The sequence below is a fragment of the Theropithecus gelada genome, chromosome 16 (assembly GCF_003255815.1).
Source record: "Theropithecus gelada isolate Dixy chromosome 16, Tgel_1.0, whole genome shotgun sequence".
In the NCBI taxonomy this organism is placed as follows: Eukaryota; Metazoa; Chordata; class Mammalia; order Primates; family Cercopithecidae; genus Theropithecus; species Theropithecus gelada.
In genome coordinates this window covers 29,777,106-29,795,572 of record NC_037684.1, presented here as the reverse complement: position 1 = coordinate 29,795,572, position 18,467 = coordinate 29,777,106, and the positions used below count along the sequence as shown (strand labels likewise).

Sequence of the window (18,467 nt, the reverse complement as noted above, 5' to 3'; positions counted from 1 at the left end):
GCCTGTGGTCAGCTACTCAGGAGGCTGAGGTGGGGGGATCCCTTGAGCCCAGGAGGTCAAGGCTGCAGTGAGCTGTGATGTTGCCACTGCACTCCAGTTTTGGCAGCAGAGTGAGACCCTGTCTCTAAGAAAAAAAAATTTAAAAAAGGATGGCTTTGTCCCTGGGCTGAGAGACGGCTCATGCCCAAGGTGCCTCTAGCTTTCCGCATTGCCTTTCTTTCAAGTCTGCCATCCGGGAGGAATCCCGTTGTGTGATTTCCTTTTCTGCTGCTGCAAAGCCCGGGGAAGAGGCTACTGGGTGATGAAAAGGTACCGTCATCGGCCTGAAGTTTGGCAACCCAGCTACTCACCCTGGGCTCCCCTTTATAGAAGTGGTTATGTCTTAGGCTACCTGAGGCTGAAGAGGCAGGAAGAAGGGTGTGTGTGTGTGTGTGTGTGTGTGTGTATTGGAGAGAGAAAGCTGGTGTTTGTGTATCTGAATCTGTACCCGTAAGTGTATATCCCTGAGGTGTGAGCATAGAAGTTTGTGTGTGTGTGTGTGTGGCTTGTGTAGATCTAAATCTCTGCCTGTCTCTGGGGAAAGGGCCCCCATAGAATAAGGACTATGTTTTTTTTTTCTTTTCTTTCTTTTTTTTTTTTGAGACGGAGTCTCGCCCTGTCACCCAGGCTGGAGTGCAGTGGCATGAACTTGACTCACTGCAAGCTCTGCCTCCCGGGTTCACGCCATTCTCCTGCCTCAGCCTCCCGAGTAGCTGGGACTACAGGTGCCTGCCACCACGTCCAGCTAATTTTTTCTATTTTTTAGTAGAGACGGGGTTTCATCATGTTAGCCAGGATGGTCTTGATCTCCTGACCTCGTGATCCGCCCGCCTCGGCCTCCCAAAGTGCTGGGATTACAGGCATGAGCCACCGCGCCCGGCCTTTTTTTTTTTTTTGAGCCAGAGTTTCACGCTTGTTGCCCAGGCTGGAGTGCAATGGCACGATCTCTGCTCACTGCAACCTCTACCTCCCGGGTTCAAGCGATTCTCTGCCTCAGCCTCCTGAGTAGCTGGGATTACAGGCTCGTGCCACCACACCCAGCTAATTTTTTGTATTTATAGTACAGATGCGGTTTCTCCATGTTGGTCAGGCTGGTCTCGACCTTCTGACCTCAGGTGATCTGCCCACCTTGGCCTTCCAAAGTGCTGGGATTACAGGCATGAGCCACTGTGCCCAGCCCTAAGGACTATGTTTGAATGGAGAACAGAAACTCTTCCATCTCCTTGTATGGCCCAGAGGCCTTGTGGAAGATGAGGGGGGGTTGTGAGATAAGGAGAGGATGGTGGCCTGGTGGTCCTGGACACTGGCTGATGGTGTGCACCCTCCCCTAGAAAAGAGCCTCCCTCCCACCAGCCCCTCACTGAACCCCTCTGCGCCAGTTACTTCTGTCTCTGCAGCAGCTTGAGATGGGCCATGTGGTACCCTTATATTCTCTACTCTGAAGCACTAGCAAGCTGCAAGGTTGAGTTAACCATATGTGGTTTTGGCAGCCCACGGACGCGGCTTCCACTGAGATCTGGGCAAGAGGAAGGAGTTGAAACTGCAGGAATAGGAATCAAGATTGGACATTAGAACAAGGAGACAGGGGCATTCACCATAAGGGAGGCTGCAGGATCTTCTTTCCTGGACATTTGTCAGAGAATTCTTGCCTTTAAAGGTTTACAGGCAGGGGACTGGATAAGATGACCTTGCGGCCTTTTCTTCAAGTTCAAGCTACAAGGGAGACTGTGGTCACAGCAACCCCCAATCCTATCCCTACATACCTCCTTTTCCCAAGAAATTTCCCAAATTGCCTATGCAGATAGCTGAGTCTAGGAAACATCATTTCTGATTCTCTTCTGTATTCTCAGATACAGATGAATCCTCAATGCCTGCCAGGCACATAGTAGGTGCTTAATAAAGAGATGCCTTGATCTGGGAGGACAGATTCAGCTCTAATCCCAGTCTTTGCCGCTGTTGCGGTGGTGCCTCCACCAGTCCCAGCCTGTGTGTTTAGCTCTGGGGCTGGTGTGTTGCAACATGTTCCATGCTAAGACACGCAGGGGTCATTCTGACAAGACACACACACACACACACACACACACACACACGGTTTATTCTGAAGCCTTATTTCTGCTCCTCCACCCACATGGGCTCCTCCACCCCTCTCTGCAGTCAACCAGCCCTACCCTGCCTGTTTGCTGAGGTCAGGAGAAATAAGAAGGAGTTAGGCCCGGTGTGGGGCTAAGTATGTGCGTGTGTGCATGTGTGGAGGTGGAAGGTGGGCAGGAGGGGGAAGAAATGAAACCCTGGCAGCTGCAGCAGTCCAGGATTGTGAGCCCATTCCCCCCCCAGCTGTGGCCTGGCTACAGCTCTGTGTGCCAGGGTGACAAGCAAGTGGATGGGGCAGGGATAAGGCAGGGAATAAGACAGGGAGGTAAGCTGGAGGATCGGGAGTTGGGGAAACAGGCAAAGGGCAGTGGCCCTGGTTATGGGATGGCCAATAGTTCAGGGGTGTCCGTATCTCCCTGGCCCTGCTTTTGGATGGTGCAACTTCAGAAGGGAGAATGTTCAGCTACCATTCCTTTCTCTGGTGGGGAAAGTGGTCAAGGACGCTGCTAAGGTACCTTCGTCCAGCCCGTCCTGTGTGCTAGCTTTGGAGCTGTAGAGCTTTGTTGCCGGGGGACCTTTTTCTAAACCACCACTCCCCCAACACCCCCCCACACAGGCTGCTTCTGCTTATCCTTCTATGATCTCTTTGAAGGTTGGGATCATTTTTATATTCTGTGTCACCAGATTTTATTTTCTGTGTTCACCAGTGCCTAACATAGAGTTGACACTGAATACTCAAGTGCTGAATGAAGGAATGTTTGTAGGGCCCTTGGCACACCATACAACCACGACCAGCATTCATGTCATCAAACACAGAAAGGAAGTGCCCTTGTCTTCTTAAGCTGCCTGTGAAAAGTTCTTTTTATGTTTTTGAGACAGAGTCTCACTCTGTCGCCCAGGCTGGAGTGCAATGGCATGATCTCAGCTCACTGCAACCTCCGCCCCCCAGGTTCAAGTGATTCTTCTGCCTCAGCCTCCTGAGTAGCTGGGATTACAGGTGCCCACTGCCATGCCGGCTATTTTTTGTAGTTTTAGTAGAGACGGGGTTTCACCATGTTGGCCAGTCCGGTCTTGAACTCCCAACCTCAGGTGATCCACCTGCCTCAGCCTCTCAAAGTGTTGGGATTACAGGCGCCCACCACCATGCCTGGCTAATTTTTGTATTTTTAGTAGAGACGAGGTTTCACCATGTTGGCCAGACTGGTCTTGAACTCCTGACCTCAAGTGATCTGCCCACCTTGGCCTCCCAAAGTGCTGGGATTACAGGCATAAGCCACCACACCTGGCTGAGAAGTTCTTTCTGATCTCTACCCCAGGCTCTCCTATCGTGGAGGGATGTGCTACCCAGTTTCTTTTTTTCTTTTTCTTTTTGTTTGAGATGGAGTCTCACTCTGTCACGCTGAGGCCGGAGTGCAGTGACATTATCTCAGCTCACTGCAACCTCCGCCTCCCGGGTTCAAGCAATTCTCCTGCCTCAGTCTCCCAAGCAGCTGGGATTATAGTTGCCCGCCACCACGCCGAGCTAATTTTTTGTATTTTTAGTAGATATGGAGTTTCACCATATTGGCCAGGCTGGTGTTGATCTCCCGACCTCAGGTTATCCACCCACCTTGGCCTGCCCCGTTTCTTTCATGCCTGGGTTTCTTTCAGATCTGCTGCTTGATGTTTCCAAGCCCATCAAAGCCTCCTGACACCAATACTGTATTTTTGTGCCAATTAATTGTTCTGTCTCTCTTCCCAGTGTTTGTGCCTTTTCTCTGCCCCTTCCCCCTTTGCCTTGACATTTTATGTCTATGCTCCTCTTCCGTGAAGGGAACAGCTGGTTTGATGGTCCTTCAAATGAGAAGAAGGAGGTTCTAGCTTGGGGTGTGCCACTTTGTAGTTTTGTGACTTATCTGAACCTCGGTTTCTTCATCTTTACAATGAGGGTCGTTTTCTCATCTTAACTATTTTTCAGAGCTGTCACAATAATTAAAACAAAAATACCATTAATTTAAATTCTAACCTTTAGCAGTTTCCGAGTGCTTTCACAAACCTGACTTCATTTAATCCCCACATACTCCAGTGAGGTAGATACGGCTAATGTATCCAGTTTACAGATGAGGAGAAACAGGGTGAAGTAACTTGTCTAAGATCATACTAAGTGGGAGAACACAAACCCTGGCCTTCTAATTCTAAATCCCAGGAGTACTCCATCTTTGGGGGGAAAAAATCCCAACCCAGCACAAAGCCTATGAAATGCTATACAAATATGTGATTACTACTTTGGGGCAAGGATGAATAAGCCCAAAGAAGCATCATGCTTGACGCTGAGTTGGCTGGCCGGTGAAGGCGTCTGTCCCTTCCCTTAGTATCCCCTGACTTACCTGTTGGACAGGTAGGGGGAAGGGGAGAGTAATGAGTCTCACCTGCTCAGAGCAAGGGTGGGGCAAGACACACCCCATCCCTTCCATTGGTTTTTTCCTTAGTCTTACTGACAGCCCCTTGTCCAATCAGGAGGAAGTAACTTTCTATCTGCCAATAGGTGCAGTGTTAGGATGAGACCTCAAGTTAGAGTCCATCCCTAGAGCCGACTGGCAGTCCCTGGGGCCAATGGCAAGCGGATAAACAGAGGCGGCCGTGGAAGAGGACTGGAGGTGAGGCTCCGCCCCTCGACGGGACAGTCAGGCGAGACAGCCAGTGAGCTCGCACCAGAGGGTGGGCGTCTCCCCCAAGGGCGGAGCTTCGAGGTGGCGAGGGGCGTGGCTTGGCTGTCAGGTCTCTTTGCCTTTTGTTCGGTTACTGAGTTGCTGCCTTAGCCAGAGTCCGGAGCAGCCGCCGCCCGACCACGCCGAGCTCAGTTCGCTGCCTGCGCCGGCTCCCACCCCGGCCCGACCCCGACCCGGCCCGGCCAGGCCCCATACTAAGGTGCGGGCGATCGGGAGCAGGTATCGCTGGGGAGAGAAGGGGTGGCGAGCGCCCGCGAGGCCGGTCCCTGCCGTCTCTGGGCAGGTGAGGGCGGGTGCCATGGAGCGCCACCCTGCACCGGCGGCAGGGGGCGCGCTGGGGTCCTGGGCGCGGCGACCTGGGGGTCGCGCGGTTTGGGCAGAGCGCGCCTGGGAGCTCCGCGAGCCAGAGATCTGAGCAGGGCGGGAGGGATCCGGACAGGTGCCTCCGGAGTCGTGCCTCCCCCGGGGCCCGCGCCCCTCGCCGGACGCCGCGTCCCTGACTCTCGCCGTGAGCTGGTGGGGGAGACTTTGCCCTGCTTTGACTGCGTCCCAGGGCTCACGCTGCAGTCAGGAATTTACCGTTTGGGAAACTTGCTGCCGCTGGTCTCTGGGGCCACTCTCACCCCACCCCACGCGTCATCCTCGCTTTCCCTCCCTCCCTACTCCCCCAGGCCTGGGTGGGGCCCTATTGTCTGCGCCCAGCTTGCCCAACTGTGGGGGCCGAGCACACATTTTCCTAGCGACGCTGGCCCCACCTGCCGAGCAGGTGAGCGCACGGAGTCCAGAGGCCCTGCCCTCCAACTCCCAGAGCCTCGTCCATACTACCTGCGGCGCCTCCCTCCACTGCGATGGGAGCCGGGCTCTGGCTTCTTCAGCGGAGGTGGAATGGAGTGACAGTGGTGGGTGCAGGGCTCGACCCAGTGTCCAGCTGGTGTGTCTGGCATCCGTGGCTCGCCCTGGGGTCTGGGGGGTGGGGTCTGTGCACGGATGAAGAATTCAGGGTCACCTGGCCCAGTTTCCAGTAGCTGTGGCTGCTAGAGTGTTGGTAGGGGAACAGGACCCGTCTTCTTCTCTAACCTCTTATTGTTGGAAAAATCACCCAAAACAAACTTTGCAGGAGGAAGTATTCACAGCAGCTTGATCTGGGGGTTTTCCTGTCTCCTTGCCCAAAACTTCCTTTAGGCTTAGGGGGTCCTTCTTGGTGCAAAGTCCCTTCCCCTAGCCGGCCCCTGGCTGAACCTGGGCGGGTGCCTGCGCTCCGACCCTGTCTTCCCTGCCCCCACCTTCATCCTCTTCGCTGGGCCCCAGGGGCCTGAGGTGGGGGCCGGGGTGGGGGGTGGAAAGTGCTGAGAGGGGAAGCAGCTTCTTCCTTCTCTTCCTGCCTCCGGGGACCACCACACCCCCTCAGACGAGGCCTGCGTAAGTGGCTCTCTCTCTCAAGCTCTGCCCCCTCCCCAGGAATGGGGGTGGGGCAGGGCTGGGCCAAACTGAGGAAGGTGGGGGGAGTGGTTGTTCCTGTCTTTTTTTTTTCTCTACCCCATCCCCCACATTACTTAGCTGGCTGGTAATTGAGGCAAAAGAGCATGAGGCTGTGGGACTTGCCTTCCATTTGATTTCTGAATTATGAAGGTGCGTGCTTTCTGGAGGCCTGCACAGACCTTTCCCACCCCCTTTCCTGAAAGAATTTGACAGGGAAAGTGAGACCGGAGGAAGGCTTTTTGGGGAAAGGTTTCTTCAGTGCTAGACTCCCTCAGGCAGAGCTGCATCGGGCCCCTGCCTTCCCTGCTCCCAATTTCCTGAGACCCCCCCCTACCCTCCGGAATTGGGAATCTTGACCAGGCTTTCCACCCCGGTTTAAAAAACAATCTGAAGTGTGGTCTTTTTGCAGGATTTGGAGCCCAGCCTCCTTGGGGAACAGAGAGAGAATACCACAGTTGGGTTCTCTCAGTCCTGGGGGTGGGAGAAAGATTGCGGGGAGCGGGGATGGAGAGTGCTTGGAGGGGAAGAGTCTACCACTTCTTTCTTTGTTGTAGATGGGGGAGTGAGGCTGGGGGCCCAGACTCAGCCCCTTTATCCTGGGTGGGGATCACGCTCAGCCCGGGGCTAGGGGGAAGTCAGTGTGGGAACTCAGATCCTTTTCTGCTGGAGGAGGGGGCGGTGCACCTCTGGGGAGCAACAGGAGCACGGAGTTTGGGCAAAAATAACCTGCTTTCCCTCTTCTCCCTGCCAAGGTGGAGGAGGGGAAGGCATTGTAATTATGTTGGCTAAATGATTAGTTTAGCTAATCTGGTTTGTGGCTGTGATGAAAAGATAATACTGAGGAAGTACTACTAGGAGGTGCCTGGTGAAAACTGGCCACTGACTGGACTGGGGGACGCGGAGGAGGAGAAGGTAGGACCCAATTAGTCATTTCTTGCTAGATCAAGCCCCAGCTTGGGTGACTTGAGCCCTCCCACCCCCACTCCACCCCTCCCTTGCACCCTGGCTCCACTCCATTCCCTCTGGAACCTTTGGGCTGCCCGGGCTGAGGCTTTCAGAATGCAGTGTATAGGAACGAAAAAGGTCGGGCTAGGGCTGCCAACCTTCTTCCCTTCCTGGAGCCACCTTAGAATGAGATCGGTCAATTGACTAGTCTACAGAAGGACTGTTTATTTGGAGAGATGGGACAGTGGGGCAGTTCTGAGCACAGGGCTTTGGGCTTGAACTGAGCTGGGTTTGAGAACCAGCTCTGTCTCTCATTACATTGCCTGAGTCTCAGTGACTTCTTTGGCAAAATGGGAATACAACACCTATCTACCCGGTAAGTACTTGACAAATGGTAACTCAAGATCAAGGTCAGACTTTACAGAAACCAAGCACTTTCTTTTTTTTTTGTTTTTTTTTGAGGTGGAGTCTCGCTCTGTCACCTAGGCTCACCGCAGCCTCCGCCTCCCAGGTTCAAGCGATTCTCCTGCCTCAGCCTCCTGAGTAGCTGGGATTACAGGCGCGTGCCACCACGCCCGGCTAATTTTTGTAGTTTTAGTAGAGATGGGGTTTCACCATGTTGCGCAGGCTGGTCTTGATCTACTGACCTTGTGATTCGCCTGCCTCGGCCTCCCAAAGTGCTGGGATTACAGGCGTAAGCCACCTCACCTGGCCCAAACCAAGTACTTTCATTAACTATTCTTACTTAATCCTTATGGCTGAACAGGCTGGATGGCTCAAACCTGTAATCCCAGCACATTAGGAGGCCCACAAGGGCGGATTGCTTGATTGAGCCCAGGAATTCCAGACCAGTCTGGGCAACATGGTGAAACCCTGTCTCTACAAAAAATAGAAAAATTAGCCGGGCATGGTGGTGCATGCCTATGGTCCCAGCTACTGGAAGGGTTGAGGTGGGAGGATTACCTGAGCCCAGGGAGGTCAAGGCTGCAGTGAGCTGTGTCACTGTATTCCAGCCTGGGCAACAGAGTGAGTCCCTGACTCAAAAAAAAAAAAAAAAAAAAAAAAGCGGGTATCATTTTCCCCATTCTACAGATGAGGAAATTGAAACTCAAGGAACTTAAGTAATTTCCCCAAGGTTGTACAGCGAGACCCAAGCAGCACCAAGACTGGCGTTTTGGTCCTCTGATTCCAAGCCCAGAACCCATCCTGCTGTATTGCCCCATACAGCTCTGGAAACGATTTTTTTTTTGAGATGGAGTCTCGCTCTGCCACCCAGGCTGGAGTGCAGTGGCATGATCTCTGCTCACTGCAACCTCCACCTCCTGGGTTCAAGCGATCCTTCTCTTTCAGCCTCCCGAGTAGCTGGGATCACAGGTATGTACCACCACACCGGGCTAATTTTTGTATTTTTAGTGGAGATGGGGTTTCACCATGTTGGCCAGGATGGTCTCGAACTCCTGACCTCAGGAGATCCGCCCGCCTCAGCCTCCCAAAGCGCTGGGATTACAGGTGTGAGTGGAAAGGATTTTTCTGCACCCCCTTTCGAGAGCCTTTGCCTGATTGGGGGAGAGGATAATTCAGACGGGCCCATAAAGACATGCGTGAGTGGTGAATGCAGGGCAGGTTTGGTAGGTGAGGGTGATACCTGTCCTGGCCACCAGCCCTCTGAAATCTCCCCAGTGGCTTGATTTTTAGTTTCCGGTAGAGGAGGCTTCTCCCCAAGCCAGGGCTGCGTGGTGAGTGTTGGGGAAAGGTTGAGAGGGAAAGAGGAGGCAGGGGTCAAAGCTGTGCTGCCTCCTAGCTTGAGTTAGGTAGAACCATGGCTGTTTTGGGCTTGTTCATGTGTAGGAAGTGGGAGTTGCCTGCTTTGCTGGGGGCTGGGGCTATGCCAAGATAAAGGGTGCTGCCCTGTGGGGAGTGGCGAGAAACGAGAGTCCAGTTTAGGCCTGGGCTGATGTCCTGCTGGAGCGGACCAGGCAGTGCTGCCAGGCTGCTCTTGATGGGGAACTGGCTGTCCTCAGCTCTGAAGCCCAAGAGACCTGAGATAGGCAGCTGCTGAGAGGGCCTTTCTGGTGATGGAGGTGGGGGTCATGTGTGCTGCCTGTCAGCCAGAGCCTTGGCCCTCTAGAGAGGAGCTGGTGTCAGATTGTCCTCCAGACCTGCCTGGTTCTGGCGTCTCTGCCAGCTGGACATCGAACACCAGAATGGGCCTGGATTTGGGGTCTGGGAAATGGGTTCTTTTTATGTGATGGTGCAGTCGGAGTACTGAGCCTGTCACTACCACGCTTCTGGATCCCCTGAGGGCAGGCGGGGACCCCAGGCAGGGGGATTATTGATTGTGGAGAAGGCTAATGGGACTTGAGACAGAGAAGAAAACAATGAACCCCATCCCACTGACTACAACAAAGAGGGGATGAGGTTGCAGTTTCCCATCTCCCCCGAGGACATGAGAGCTCCTGCATGCTGCACTTACTGAAGGGACTTGAAGGGACGCAGTCTAGACAGGAGGAAGGGCTTTCTGCCTGCTAAAGATGAGATCTTGAGTTGAGAAGTAAGAGAGAGAGGTGGAGGCTCAGCATTGACTCTTCTCTGATGAGGGCCATCCTGTCCGGCAGGGAGGCCAGGCAGGAATCGCTGCCCTTTGGGGAGACTCTTCATTTTGTATCTTTTGGGAGAAGAGCGAGCTGACAGTGAGAGGGAAAGCCATCTGTGAGCTGGCCCCGTGACCCCTGTGAAGAGGAAAAGCAGTGTGGCTGGGCAGGCCACCAGGGCTTGTGTTCCTGAAAGTGACACTGAGCGGCCTCTCCTGGGACATGGTTGAGTCTGGGGACATGGAATACCTCATTGTGAAGCAACTTCCTCTGCCAGGCCTGAAGGGAAAGCTCGTGGACCACTCCCCTTTGCTCAGCCTCCTGGCATCTTGGCCTTTGGGGCCAGTAGGGCAGGAAGCTCAGCCTTCTTGCTTTCTTGCTTTCTTTTGTTCTTTCTTTCATTCTTTGGTTCGTTCTTTTTTTTTGAGACGAGTCTCTCACTCTGTCACCCAACTGGAGTGTAGTGGCGCAATCTTGGCTCACTGCAACCTCCACCTCCCGGGTTCAGGTGATTCTCCTGTCTCAGCCTCCCGCGTAGCTGAGACTACAAGCGCCTGCCACTATGCCCAGCTAATTTTTGTATTTGTAGTAGAGACAGGGTTTCAACCATATTGGTCAGGCTGGTCTTGAACTCCTGACCTCAGGTGATCCACTCACCTCAGCCTCCCAAAGTGCTGGGATTACAGGCGTGAGTCACCGCTATTAGCACTCAGCTTTCTTTCCTCCTCTCTTCTCCTCTCCTCTTTTCTTTCCTTTTTTTTGGTTTGGTTTTTTTTTTTTTTTTTTTTTGAGACGGAGTCTCGCGCTGTGTCACCCAGGCTGGAGTGCAGTGGCGCGATCTCGGCTCACTGCAAGCTCCGCCTCCCGGGTTCACGCCATTCTCCTGCCTCAGCCTCCCGAGTAGCTGGGACTACAGGCGCCCGCCACCTCGCCCGGCTAGTTTTTTGTATTTTTAGTAGAGACGGGGTTTCACCATGTTAGCCAGGATGGTCTCAATCTCCTGACCTCGTGATCCGCCCGCCTCGGCCTCCCAAAGTGCTGGGATTACAGGCTTGAGCCACCGCGCCCGGCCTTGGTTTGGTTTTTGAGATGGAGTCTTGTTCTGTCTCCCAGGCTGGAGTGCAGTGATGCAGTCTCAGCTCACTGCAACCTCTGCCTCCCAGGTTCAAACAATTCTACTGCCTCATCCTCCGGAGTAGCTGGGACTACAGGCACACACCACCATGCCCAGTTAAGTTTTGTATTTTTAGTAGAGACGGGGGTTTCACCATGTTGGCCAGGCTGGTCTTGAATTCCTGCTCAAGTGATCCACCCACCTCAGCCTCCCAAAGTGCTGGGATTACAGGCGTGAGCCACTGGGCCCGGCCTTCTTTCCTTTTTTTGAGGTAGGGACTCACTCTGTCCCTTAGGCTAGAGTGCAGTGACGTGATCACAGCTCACTGCATCCTTGAACTCTGGGCTCAAGCAATCCTCCTGCCCAGCCTCCCAAGTAGCTGGGTCCACAAGTGTGCACCACCATGCCCAGCTAATTTTTAAAGTTTTGTGTAGAGACAGGGTCTTGCTATGTTGCCCAGGCTGGTCTTGGACTCCTGAGCTCAAGCATTTGTCCTCAGCCTCCCAAAGTGCTGGGATTATGGGCATGAGCCACCATGCCCAGCTGAAGCTCAGCTTTCTGTGTCTTTCTCTACTATGAAGACAGTGGCAGGGACCAGAGCAGAGTTGGGACAGGGGCTTGGCAATCAATAAGCTGCTTATTTAGGGGAGACTCCTCCTCTCCCTTGATTGAGAAAGTAACATCTGGCTGGGGCAGTGGCTTACGCCTGTAATCCCAACCACTCTGAAGGTTGAGGCAGGAGGATTGCTTGAGGCCAGGACTTTGAGACCAGCCTGCCAGCCTGTGCAATACAGCAAGACCCCATCTCTTAAAAAAAAAAAAAAATTAGAGCATGGTGGTATGTGCCTGTGGTCCTAGCTACTTGGGAGGCTGAGGTGGAAGGATTGCTTGAGCCCAGCAGTTGAAGGCTGCAGTGAGCCATGGTTGTGCCACTGTACTCCAGCGTGGGCAACAGAGTGAGACCTTGTCTCAAAAAAGAAAAAGAAAATAAAAAAAGTAACATCTGATCATTGTAAAAAAAAATTGGGAAGTTTAGAAAAGTTTAAGAGAAAAGAAAAAAATTGCCCATAATCCAAAACGGCAACTTTCATTAAGTTTCATTAAGGTCTCTTCCTCTTTTCTTTTCTTTTTTTCTTTATTTTTTTTTGAGATGGAGTCTTGCTCTTGTTGCCCAGGCTGGAGTACAGTGGCACAATCTCAGCTCACTGCAACCTCTGCCTTCTGGTTTCAAGCGATTCTCTTGCCTCAGCCTCCTGAGTAGCTGGGATTAAAGGCACCTGCCACCACACCTGGCTAGTTTTTTGTATTTTTAGCAGAGACAGGGTTTCACCATGTTGGCCAGGCTGGTCTGGAACTCCAGGCCTTGTGACCCACCCGCCTTGGCCTCCCAAAGTGCTGGGATTACAGGCATGAGCTACCGCGCCCAGCCAAGTCTCTTCCTCTTTTCTTAGCATCCTTTTGTTCTTTAGCCTTGATCTTGATGAGCTCATCCTTTGTATATAGTAACTTTTTTTTTTTTTTTTTGAGATGGGGTCTCACTCTGTTGCCCAGGCTGGAGTGCAGATCTCGGCTCACTGCAACCTCCTCCTCCCGGGCTCAAGCGATCCTCCTACCTCAGCCTCCCAAGTAGCTGGGACTACAGGCACATGCCACCACGCCCGGCTAATTTCTGCATTTTTTTGTAGAGATGGAGTTTCGCTATGTTGCCCACACTGTTCTGGAACTCCTGGGCTCAAGGGATTCACCTGCCTTGACCTCCTAAAGTGCTGGGATTACAGGGATGAGCCACTGCACCCTGCCTACAGTAACAGATTTTAGCCAAACTTTTATTCCAATCCTGGTTTTCCAGCCTGTGTTGTACAATAAACAGATGGATCTTCCCAGGAGAGGGTTATATGTAGGGATCCTTGCAGAATCACACCCTGTAGAATCACACCCGAGGGAGTGGGCCTCAGTCAGCTGGGGTCCGACCTGCTGTTATTGAGGAGTGGGCTGCCCCTGGACCCCAGGCTGCCCAAGCCCCACTGGTGGTGGTTGGAGGCAGTGCAATGAAAGTACTTGTGTATTTTGCGTCACCAACACACGTCAACCTTTTGTGGTTGTTTCCTGGTGTGGGGTGAAGTGTTTTTCCATGCCTAGGAGTCTCGGTCTGGGGTCGTCTGCTGGTTTGGGAATCTGCCCACGGGGGTCACCAGCAGGGAATGGAGCTCCAGCTGGAGCCCTCTCCAGGGGAGCATAGAGGTCCCCTGGTCGAGCCACTTGGCCATGGCATTTCCCTCTCCTACAAATCCCCTTCATTTTCCCACCCGGGTTTGTTTACTTTGGGAAGGAGCCCAGAAGGAGGAAAATAAACAGCAGCTGGGTCGGCAGGCCTGAGCCTCCCCCAGGCCCCAGCTCATCCTCAGGCCACAGCCCGGGCTGCCCTCCAGACTGGAAGTGAGGGTTTTCCTCCGGAAGCCGAAGACCAGCTTCTCTGACACAGCTCCTGCTTCAGTTCTGCCCTCTTGGAATGGACCAGCTTGCTGATGGAGACCACAGTGTCTGCCAGAGAACCTCTAGTCGGCAGGAGGTTCCCTCCTGGAGCTGCCAGCCAGAGGGGAGAGGCCTCCTTGGGCAGCCCCCGTCTGAGAGGGAGACAGGCCCTCAAGGGAAGCCATCATGCACTTTCTAGAGTCTGTTTGTGTCTGTGCTTGGAACTGCGGGCCAGACCTCAGCGGGAGCCAGGGACAGAGTGGGGAAGGTGGGGGCTGGAGACCCCGCTGAGCCCAGCTTCCCCCTGGGACTGCTATGTGGGGAATGCTCACGCCTGGCTGTGCAGCTGCCCCTGGCTGCAGGAAGCAGCATGGACCGGCCTTGGGGCAGCCAGTGTCACCACCTGGCCTGAGCGAAGCTCCACTTCCCTTCTCCTCAGCCATGTTTCCTTCACCTCCCCAGGGCCTGGGAGGCAGCTCCCTACCTAGTCCCCATCTCAGGGGTCAGTTCCCCCAAGCAGACTGCCAGCCACCTTGCCCAGCAGGTCTCTGTGCCGGCCGTCACCTTTTTTTATTTTTCTTTTTTTCTTTTTTTTTGAGACAAGTCTCACACTGTAACCCCGGCTGGAGCGCAATTGGCGCGATCTCGGCTCACTGCAACCTCCGCCTCCCAGGTTCAAGTGATTCACCTGCCTCAGCCTTCTGAGTAGCTGGGATTACAGGCGTCCACCATCACGCCTCACTAATTTTTTGTATTTTTAGTAGAGATGGGGTTTCACTATTTGGCCAGGATGGTCTCAAACTCCTGACCTTGTGATCCACCCGCCTCGGCCTCCCAATATGCTGGGACTACAGGCGTGAGCCACCACGCCCGGACCCCTCACCTTTCTTTTTTGAGATACGGTCTCGCTCTGTTGCCTAGGCTGGAGTGGAGTGATCTTGGCTCACTGCAGCCTCAGTTACCTGGGCTCAAGTGACGCTTCAGCTTCCAGAGTAGCTGAGACTGCAGGTGCGTGCCACCATGCCCGGCTAATTTATTTTTATTTTTTGTAGAGACAGGGTCTTACTATGTTGCCCAGGCTGGTCTTGAACTCCTGGGCTCAAACGACCCTCCCACCTCCGCCTTCCAAAGTGCTGGGATTATAGGCATGAACTACTGCTCCAGCTGGCTTCCGCCTCCTCTGCCATCTCTTTGTTCTTCTAGTATGTGAATGCATGCCTTTCCTGTGGACAGAGGGCTTCCAGAGTCACAGCGATGAAAGAAGTCACTTGATCATCTCCATTTTACAGATAAGAAAATGAGGCTTAAGGAAATCGAGCCCCTCTCCTCACTCAGAACCCTGTGCTCACCCTGTCGCTGTCTGAGCCTGGGGACCTGTGTCTGCAAAGCGTGCTGGCCTCTAGCCTAAGGAACCTCAGGGGCACCCAGCCCTGCCCTGCTCCGCCCTGCTCCTCTGTCCCCAGATGCAGTGTTTCTGAGCCTGCTTCCAGCATGGCCTCTGGGGTAACCCATTCCTGTCCTTATTTCCAGGTGTCTTGGCACTTTGGTGCCCCGCAACCCAGCCTAGATGTGCCTGTTGCTGACTGTCCTTGGCAGGTGCTGGCTGGGGAAGGAGCCTGGTGTAGCTCTGGTTGGGCTATTTTTAATGTCAGGGCTGGGCCACACTCTGCCAGGTCAGTCTTGGATTTAGGGTGCCTGGTGCCAGCCCTCTAGGTTGGCTGTGCAGAGGAGGAGGCAGGAATGAAGGGTAGGGGTGCACCCAGTCTAGCTGTATTACTTGCTCACACTTACCTGATGTGGGCCCCGTGGGGAAGGGTCCTCTGCACCCCCTCTCCAGGGCCCATCTTCCTTCTTCCTGTCCTTGGGCTGTCCCTACAGTCTCTGATCTGGCTTCTTCCTCCCAGGCTGCTAACAATAGAGCAGGCTCTAAACAAAGGCCCCCCATTCAACTCAGAAACCCGCCCTGTCTCTGTCCCTGTCCGTCTCTGGCTGGGGTGAGTGGGCAGGGCCCACGTCTGTCTCTCTCGCTTCCACCCTGGCTCTGTCCAGGGGCATTGTGGAAGGTCTGACTCCATGTCCAGGGTGGAGAGGGACAAGACTGAACTGGGTGCGGCCCCCTCCACCCTGGGAACTGTAAAACCAGCACTTTGTTTCTTGTAGGAGAAGTTCCCTTGTTCTCCTGGGCAGTAGGTAAGGAGAAGGGTGGGGCTGGTTGACAGTCCTGCCTGAGGTCTGACTTCCAGCCTTCCTGTTGCAGGAATAGCTCCCTTGACTCCTTCCTCAGGAGGAGTTCCGGAGTGTGTCCTCTCCCAGAACTGGTTCCCAACTCTGACATTGCCCACCCCCAGCCTTCTGTCTGTCGTGGGAATCCTGGTTTTTTATTCCTAGAATCTTAGACATAACATTCCTTTGAGATCCAGGGACACAAGGACACCCAACAAGTTTGTAGCAGAGCTGGGACTAGAACCTGGGACTGTTTTTTTTTTTTTTTTTTTTCTGAGACAGGGTCTTGCTCTGTTGTCACCCAGGCTTGGAGTGCAGTGGCGTGGTCTTGGCTCGCTGCAACCTCCACCTCCCTGGTTCAAACAATTCTCCTGCCCCAGCGTCCCAAGTAGCTGGGATTACAGGTGTGCACCACCATGCCCGGCTAATTTTTGTACTTTTTAGTAGAGATAGAATTTCACCATGTTGACCAGGATGGTCTTGAACTCCCGACCTCGTGATCTGCCCGCTTCAGCCTCCCAGAGTGCTGGGATTACAGGCGTGAGCCAATGCACCCAGCCTGAACCTGGTACTCTTGATTTGCAGCCGGGTGCTCTGCTTCCATCTGCAAGCACCTTGGTCCCCTCCTCCCCTTGGCAAGAGGGCTCAGCTCCACTCAGGCTCGTCTAGTGGACTGGATGCTGTTCCTACCATGAGGGCTGCCATTTTCTCAGTGTGCAGGCACAGCTTCTTCACCTAGAAATTGGGAATAAAGCCAGGTGCAGTGGCCCATGCCTATAATCCCAGCACTCTGGGAGGCCAAAGTGGGCAGATCATCTGAGGTCAGGAGTTCAAGACCAGCCTGGCCAATGTGGTGAAACCTGGTCTCTACTAAAAATACAAAAATTAGCCAGGCGTGGTGCACGCCTGTAGTCCCAGCTACTTGGGTGGTTGGGGCAGGAGAATCGCTGGAACCCGGGAGGTGGAGGTTGCAGCGAGCCAAGGTCGTGCCACTGCTCTCTAGCTTGGGCGACAGAGAGAGATTCTGTCTCAAAAAAGAAAAAAAGAAAGAAATTGGAAATAATAAAACATCTGCCAGGTTGCTTTGAGGGAAGAACAAGATTCATATAATAATAAAGGCCAAGGCCGGGCGCGGTGGCTCAAGCCTGTAATCCCAGCACTTTGGGAGGCCGAGACGGGCGGATCACGAGGTCAGGAGATCGAGACCATCCTGGCTGACATGGTGAAAACCCCGTCTCTACTAAAAAATACAAAAAATTAGCCGGGCGAGGTGGTGGGCGCCTGTAGTCCCAGCTACTCGGGAGGCTGAGGCAGGAGAATGGCGGGAACCCGGGGGGCGGAGCTTGCAGTGAGCTGAGATCCGGCCACTGCACTCCAGCCTGGGCGGCAGAGCCAGACTCTGTCTCAAAAAAAAAAAAAAAAATAATAATAATAAAGGCCAATGGGAACCCTTGCCCCCCACCCCCATGGCATCCTGTGGCCTCTGTCTCTCCCTGGGTAGCTGTCCAGCCCTCAGCAGTCTCCTGACGGTCCACCTGGGCTGGTGGGGGTGGTGAGGGGCCTGCTGAGGAAGTTCCTCGGCTTGACTGTGGTGGTCCCTTTAGACGTGAGGCTGGCAAGGGGTGACCCTTATTTGGAGTGAGGCCCGCTTCCCTCTCCTTTAGCTGAGAAGCCCCAGGGTTAGGCACTGTCTATGGAGGAGGGTCCTTTGGCTGGGATGCAGTGTGTTTGTGGACCAGAGCTGCAGATGTCCAGCAGTGTCCAGATGTCGCTCAGCCTTGAGCCCAGCAGAGCGGCATTCAGCAGGTTATTGCCACCGTGTTTACTGGTACACTTACACCTTCCTTCCCTCCCGGGGGCAGCTTCTCTTCCAAGCTCTCTGCTGCTCTTTCTTGGGACTCCCCCTTGGGGCAGGGAAATGGTTGGGGAAGGTGGCACAGCACGAGGAGCTCAGGATTTTTTTTTTTTTTTTGAGACGGAGTCTCGCTCTGTCGCCCAGGCTGGAGTGCAGTGGCCGGATCTCGGCTCACTGCAAGCTCTGCCTCCCGGGTTCACGCCATTCTCCTGCCTCAGCCTCCCGAGTAGCTGGGACTACAGGCGCCCGCCACCTCGCCCGGCTAGTTTTTTTTTTGTATTTTGTAGTAGAGATGGGGTTTCACCGTGTTAGCCAGGATGGTCTGGATCTCCTGACCTCGTGATCTGCCCGTCTCGGCCTCCCAAAGTGCTGGGATTGGAGCTCAGGATTTTAGCAGGATTTTCCCATGTCTGCCTTCTCCGAGCACTCTGACCCCCGCCACCCACCGCTGCCCCCCCATTTCCTGCCGGTGGCCATTCCCCTCTGCTGCTGGGGAAGGGGTGCGTGTGGAAAGGGGGCTGGTTGGGGGGCTCCTCCTGAAATAGCTACACTTTCAAATGCCTGGGAAGCAGCTGTGCACATCTGGTGGCCTGAGCCTGCTCTCTGGGGTCTGCCGTCTGGGGTTGCCGGACTGCTTCTGTTTAATCAGCCTGAAACTCTGAGTCACTAGGGATGGCGGGAGGAGAGGAAGGAGGCAGCTGGGAGCCAGCCTGGCCCCTGCCTCTGCCTGTTCCAGGTGTGCTCACGGCTGCCTGCCATAAAAGGCTGTGAGACCTGCAGGACCATTCGTCATCCTCCTGGAGGGTGGCATTGGGGCTGTCACAGGGAAGACTTATCCTTGGTGATCTTTGTTCCTGGGGTGGGGCCAGGTTGCCCCAGCCACTCCACCCTCCCCTGGTCCCCATCACAGTGAGACAACCTGGGTGCTGTCTGGCTTCATGGGTGGACCA

The 18,467-nt window shown here is 54.1% G+C and overlaps 1 protein-coding gene across 5 annotated transcripts in view; it reads left to right on the top strand.

Moving 5' to 3' along the window:
* The first annotated feature begins 4,475 nt into the window (after positions 1-4,475).
* JUP (junction plakoglobin) overlaps positions 4,476-18,467 on the top strand; it is a 32,536-nt gene continuing 18,544 nt past the window's right edge. For 3 of the 5 annotated variants that reach the window (XM_025361665.1, XM_025361663.1, XM_025361664.1), the window contains exon 1: positions 4,476-5,037. The gene's annotated coding sequence lies outside the window, so the exon portion shown is untranslated. Of the gene's footprint in view, positions 5,038-5,091; positions 5,719-18,467 lie in introns of those variants that run through there. The other 2 variants (XM_025361666.1, XM_025361662.1) reach the window with 2 other exon arrangements.